This window comes from Rhea americana, unplaced genomic scaffold (genome assembly GCF_003343005.1).
Source record: "Rhea americana isolate MKP2758 unplaced genomic scaffold, rheAme1 scaffold_102, whole genome shotgun sequence".
Lineage (NCBI taxonomy): Eukaryota > Metazoa > Chordata > Aves > Rheiformes > Rheidae > Rhea > Rhea americana.
The window spans coordinates 2120913-2128070 of NW_028185062.1; positions in this window are offsets into that span (position 1 = coordinate 2120913).

Below are 7158 nucleotides of genomic sequence, written 5' to 3' on the forward strand. Positions count from 1 at the left end.
CGGCCGTGCCAGGAGCCCCGCGAGGGGCAAGGCGAAGATCGCCCCGCGGGCGCAGACCCCACACTGCCGGTCAATGTTGTGAGGGAGGTGGAAAACCAGCATCGCGTTCATTAGCTCCGCAACTGCCACTAGCGGGTTCTTCTGACACCGCGGAGCTGTTGCTACACTCTGGCAAATGCCACAAGGCGTATTTTCTCAGCTAAACGGACATGTACAGGGGTTTCGAATTTATCGCCTTTTTTATACTCATCTCCAGTAGCTCATACAACATACTGTGTGCTTGGAAGCAAAGAAGATGGCTCTGTCCCTGYGCTGGGGAGCTCGCTGTCTAAAGTGCCACCAAACAAACAGAAAGAGCAGGAGAACCCTGAAAGGAGAGAAGTGACCGCACTATCAGGGCAACCATTGCACCCCAGTGTAATACCACCAAGTGACAGAAAACACTGGAGGGAAAGTATTGATGCATACCATACCTAATATTGCAAAATCAACCTTGAACTTGGGATTGTTTCCTAATAGAGAAGCTAAACTCAGACCATTAACGAACAGCACCAGTTTAGTTCCATGATGCCCTTCATCATGCTCACAGCACAAGGGACCTGGTTGTACCTGACAGCACCACGCTGCAAGGAGGGATGCCAGAATTTGGGTCTCACAGTATTTCACATCCATGCTGAGCAGCTACCCTGGTGTCTCACCTGTAGTAATGCTACACTTGAGAGGAGGTCGTTAAGTCACACACAAACTAAAATGCTTTCCCCTGTGGTTGACATAAAGCCAAAAGCATTGCACCCCCTTGGTTCTGGAGCCTGGGCTGATTCCACTCTCCAAAGCAGGTGCACTGTTCAGGGATAACCCRTAAGCTTCCTGAAAACAGCACTGGGCAACAGGGCCTCTTCTCTGCAGTTTTCTCTAGCAGTTTGCGTTAAATCTCTCTTCCACATTTTTTCTTAATATTTCTGTACCAACAAAAATGAGGACAATATAATAAGTTAGTTAGACTGCTGCTAAAACTTCATGGTGGGTAGTTGTGCTTCAGCAAGTGGCTGCTAATTCAGTTGAYTGGTTTGCACAGAGCTCCTTCCAGTGCCACCCTGTTCAACGTTACGTTACGTGGTGATAGCTGAATGAAAGCACTGGGCCAGGCAATGCTCAGGAATGTGTGAGGTGTGCAGCTGTATCTCAGATGGGACTGGGGAGAGGAATACTGCTGTGGGACACACTATGCCATAGCAAGCGCAGGGAGCACAACGAATACAGATCCTGCAGTAGTTTCTTAGCACATGTTTCAAGTATGCAGTGACATTTTGTGAACTATGACATTTCCTTTTAATCGGAAGAAATAAATGTAAATGAGGGATTATTCATTGAATTATTCACTGCTAGCAAGTGTCAGCAGTAACAGAAGAGATGAAAATGAGTTGACAGCTTTTGTTTCCTATTTGTTGTTTACCTAGGAATAGRTGTCTGGTAGGAAGATACATTGTTGCTGCTCTAGTGACAGAATCCCCCTTTCCTCTCATTCTTTCCTAAAAGCTCTTGCTTCTGTGTTTTCTTTGCAGCTTCTGACAGCCGTTGGTTGACATACACTTAAGTTGTGGGTGAGCTTAAGTGATTTTTAATCTATATTTAAACTAAGTGATTAAGCAAACAAACAAAGCAGCTCCACAGGTTCATTTCCCAGGTCCTGCCTTGCTCCGACAGCTAACAGAAGATGTAGATACAGTTTCATAATGCAGTGAGGAGTCAGACATTTTGYTTTTGTAAGATTTTTGTAAGCTTATGCTTTTGCAGTGAAAGTCTGTCCTGCTCATAGAGCTGCTGGCTTGACAGCCGTGGAGACAGACTCTGAACACCTAGCAGGTACACCGTGACACTGCCTTGCACGCTGCCTCCCCGACATGCTTCATTGCCAAGATCGACTCCCTGGCTGAGTGGGTAACATGCGGTCTCCAGGGCTATGTTTGGCCTCTCTCCCAAGAACATTAATTAGTACCTATTATGATGGTATTCCTAACGAAGTGAATACCTATCCATTGGGAACCAAGTGCAGAAGATCAACTCTTTTCAGGCAGACCAAATAGAGGCTTCAGATACTGTTAGTGTTCAGTTGTTACTCAGCCAGGCTGCACTATCCTCTGTAGATTCTTCTCAAAAACAGAAAGGAAAGCTACTCTGTTAGATCAACAGTGGAAATTCAATTTATATATTTAGGCAGTATGTGATTCTCGTCACTGAACAAACTTTGCACATCTATGCAGAGTCCTCTTATTAAAAAAAAAAAGTTATTTAGATGAAGACACTATTCCACACATTTCTATTTATTATTTTCTTGCTAAGACTGTAACAGAAGTCTACACTTTTGCTAAAAACAGTTCGTATTTATGTAAAAACAGTACTAACCCCATTTGGATGATGAGTGAAATAAGAAACTAGGATTTGTCTGCTGTGGTGGGAACAAATCTATGGATCAGCTCAGATTATTCCATAAAATTTCCCTTCTTAAGTGCAGTGTTACAAATTTGGGAACTTGTGATAATGAGATTTTTTGTAGCTAGTGGTCTTGACTTCCACTGGCTCCTGAGCAATAGGGCACCCCAGATACTGTCATTTTCTGCTTCTTTGTTGATCTCATTTGTAACTTCATAATTATGTGTAACCACAAACCACTTTATAGAGCCTCTCATTTCACCTGGAAGTCACACAGCGAGAGCCACTATTTTTTGCAAAGTCTACTGAACTATTCCATTTGCCAGGAAAAAAAGCATTGCACTCTATCCGAATTGGCAGACCTCAGTTTTAAAAACACCAGGGTTTCCTTCTGCCAGCAGGGAAGAGGAACATATATCAGCCACCCTAAACATGGCTTATGGGTACAAAGGAAATCAGGCCTTTGGTTTCACCTGAGTTTGTTCAAATGGGTTGTGTATGTCAATACACTCCCTTTGCAAACGGGGCACTTGGATCACATTTCTGAATCSTTTCACAGTGTAGCTATGTGTGAGGAAACATAAAATAGAACCAGGGGGGTGAGGAAAACTGGAGACAATGCCACCACAAACTGGGGCAGGCTGGGTGGAGAGAGCTAGATCAAGAGGGGGGCCTAAAGTGGCATGCAAGTGCTGGAGCAAACAGGGTCACGTGACACCAAGGTATCTGCTGAAGAAGTCAAGATAGACCCACTGCCTTGGCTGCCACTTTCATAATCACGAGAAGGACAACTAATGCTGAGTCACAGGGCATTTCGTCATGCACCTGAGTGTATATCCTGCCTGGGAAAAATCAAGCATAATTACCACTTAAAAGAAGGGGCAGACAAAAAGGTGAAGTAAAGAGCCTGTGCCTGGTTTTCCCTGGTTGTGTACCTTGTCTAGTCACTGCTGTCTATGGGAAGTGATGTAAAAGGCTGTTTTATATCATTTTCTAACATCTTTGCAGAGGCATAAGTAGCCAAAAAGCTACAAGCTACAAGAAAGCTGATTATCCACAAGTCAGTGGATAATCAGGTTTCTGTTACTTACAGAAAAATTACCCCAGCTGAAATTAAAGGAAAAATGACCCAAGTATTTACTTTCCCATGTAGCTTTCTTGATTAACAGGAACTCCTTAGTTTCTGAGTCCATAGCAATAAAAACACATTAAGATTYTGAAGTTAGTGGCTGTTTCCATTGTGCACTGGAGGTGTGTGGTTTTAAAATGCCTTATGGAGAACAAATAGGTAGAGAAACAATGAGCTGAGAATACAGCTCCCCCTGTCCCAGGCTCTGAATGTCTTCATTGCTCGCCAGAATTAAAAGCAATGCCATGGGGTGCATGAGGTGCTCTGGTTCATCTATTCATTGCCATGCTAGGTAAAGCGGAGACCAAAACTACTACAACAGTATTACATTACTTTTTAAGATTACAGATAACAATGCCACTAGCACACGAAATATTTTCTTAAATGTTTCAAGGAAAAAGAAACACTTATATTGTACCCAGATACTTATATTGTACCTTTCTCAAAGGCAAATTCATCTTCTATGTGACTTGCACAGAAATGCATCCTACCTCTCGGAGGCTGTATAAATAATTTAGATGTATGTTGCCATCTGCTGGAGAAAGTGTACCTTTTATTAAATCAAATGACAAATTTGAAAAAGTGGGTAAGGTTTCTGGCATTCAAAGCCATTTCTTTAAATCTGAAACAGATTAAGGATATGTTGGGAGATAATACTCTGAGCTTAATTTAATTACATTAATCAATTAGAAAATTAAAGACAAAAGAGGCATTAATACTTTGGGAAAGATGAGGGAATTAGTAGGAGGAAGGTGGGTTGAAGACAGACAGGAAAACAGTAAAATACTGCAAAACCACTGTCTCTGCTGAGTCTGTGATTTTTACTTTGCAGTCTCAGTTCCCAAGCTTATCTTTTACAGATCTGCCTCAAGGATCAGAACTGASGGGCTAGCTACAAAGTGCTGACTTGGAGAGGGGGAAGGTTTTCCTGCTGTTGCTGGATGTTTCTGTTTTTTTCTCTCTTGTGCGTACACTCATTCTGGTGTACTCATCGAGTAACTACTGGTAACTACTGGTTACACTCATCGAGTTTCCATGAGGGCATTTGACGTGCTTAAGGAGGGACATCATGTTCTAGAATGCACATGTGCAGGATCAACACTTTTTGGTAGTTTGGTTGTGGGAAAAATTTCTTGAGCTGTCCTAGGAGTTATGAGCTAGGTCTGTGTATGTTGCTTTGGCAAAATATGGCTCCATCTAGTGTCTGAAGGAAATTTGCTCCMGAGAGCAAGCATTTAAAGCTTGGGAGGTTGGCTGATGGTTAGGAGGTGGGCTCTGGCAAGCTTATTTCGAGCTCTGATCGTTTCCAGTGTAAATTATCATTGTTTAATAACTTCCCATATAGAATCCAGTTCACTTTATCATGGGTAACCTTGATACCCAAGGGTGCACAACTTTGAGACTTCATTTTAGCTGAGGTAGTTAGAGCGTGGCACTGCTAATGCCAAGGTCACAGGTTCAGTCCCCGTATGGGCTATACTAAGGGTTGGACTAGATGATCTCCAGAGGTCCCTTCCAACCTTACCATTCTATGATTCTATGATTTTGCTGTATTAAATTTGTACATGTCACTCAAAGATGCTGTCTTTCTCACTGGAGAAATGCTCCCCTTGAAAGTCTCCTAATTGGGTGGGGGGTATAGGTATCTGGAGCATTTTCCTCAGAGTAGCTTCAGGTGTGTCTGGGAGCTTGATTGCATAGTATGTATTTGTTGGCATTTTATGGAGGTTGTTGCTTTTGGGGATGTACATGTTTTTGCATGTGGGTTTTATGTACGTGGTATTTTTTTAAGTTGATCACAGTGAAGGAATATTCCACAGTGAGATGGAGTAATGATCAGTATCAGGTCTGCAGTGAAAATCAGTGAGGATATTGAGGATTTACTTCAAAATATAATTGTGTCATTAGGTTATTTCAGGGACTATTTAAGTCATTTAAATCTGAGCTGCTTTTGTGAATCATTTAAATCTTCATATAGCCACATCTTCCTGCACTCTCCTCCACACCAGCACTCGTCTTTAGGTGGTGGATCATACATTGATCTGGTGCAGGACATTGGCCTGGCTCACTCTGCAATCATACATGCAATAATGCTGACACAAATAAAGGTTGGATGGTGCAGCCAGGAGTCACAGAGGTAATATTGTGGAAGCCTAGATATCGACAGGCTTAATCTGCTGGGAATCTAGACCTTGAATATAGTACATTTGCCAGTATCATTATGTAGAATCTGTTTAAGTACCTGAAGGGAGGGTGTCAAAGGGATGGGGCTAAACTCTTTTGAGTTGTCCCATGCTAAAGGACAAGAGGCAACAGGCAAAAACTGAACCACAGAAGTTTCGCCTGAACGTGAGGGGGAATTTCCTCACTGTGAGAGCGACAGAGCACTCTTGCCTAGAGAAGTTGTGAAGTCTCCTTCTCCGGATATATTCAAAGCCCGCCTGGATGCAACCCTGTCTAACATGCTCTATGTGACCCTGCTTGAGCAGCTGGGTTGGACTAGATGATCTCCAGAGGTCCCTTCCAACCTTACCCATTCTGTGATTGTGATTCTGTTCCTCAAGGCTGTTGAAGAGATTAGCATGTTGTACAGCATAAAGGTGTTGACAGCTGTGTCCATAGCTTGAACAAAATGTTAGCTGTTGAAGCTGAAATTCCCGTGTGTGTGACCAGAAGAAGACCGGAGCTTGGGCTTCCAACCTAAACGCAYCGCCCAAATCACTCGCAACTCTCCCACTCCCCCTCTAGTAGACTTATATTACTAATACACACAAAATGCAATCATCTAATTCTTCATGCACTCAGTGTATCAAAGAACTGATATTTTTTCCATGTAAATCTCACTCTCCTTTTCAGAATATCAAAACTGAATGCAGCATTGGGATATAATTATTGCACATTTGTAAATTAAATAACCACAGCAGATGATAGTGCAGATGGACAGAGCAGGGGCCAGGATCTGGGTTGGCTTTGGGCTGATGTTTCATTTCCAAAAATGATGAGGATCCAACAACACTGAACTCAGATGAAGGTTTCTCATGTAGCAGCAATCTCACCCAGCAATAGTTTTGGCCAAAATGGGAAAGAAAATTTCCATTTCTGGACCTGACCAGGAAAGGAAAGATTAGAAATACAGGTCCTGATCTATGCTTTGAATACAAATACCTAATAGAGCTGAACTGTAAGAAAGGTGTGCCCAAATTTCAATTCAGGCTAATTTCCATGTACATTTTGAGAGTGCAAGCTCTTCCCACTTAACAAGTAGCCTTTCCATCTCCTACTGCTAAATACGTGTCTTYAAAAGCAAAAAGTGTAAGTAAGGCAACGGGGAAGACCTTGCCTGAAATGAGGGGTCCGATTCTGCTCACTCATGCTGCATAAAGATTAGATGAAGATGCAACTGATCCAGAGAAGGACTACTAGGACGCCTCAAGAAACTAATGGCTTTTCTTTTAAGAAAAGAATAACTTCATTACTTCATAGGCCTAGGCTCCTGCCAGTGCTTGCAGGCAGGCTGAGTCAGGAGGGGCCGCGCGGTGTTTTTAGCAAAGCAAAGAGACCCCGCAGAGACTTTACATGGGAGCCCTCAGGAACCCGGC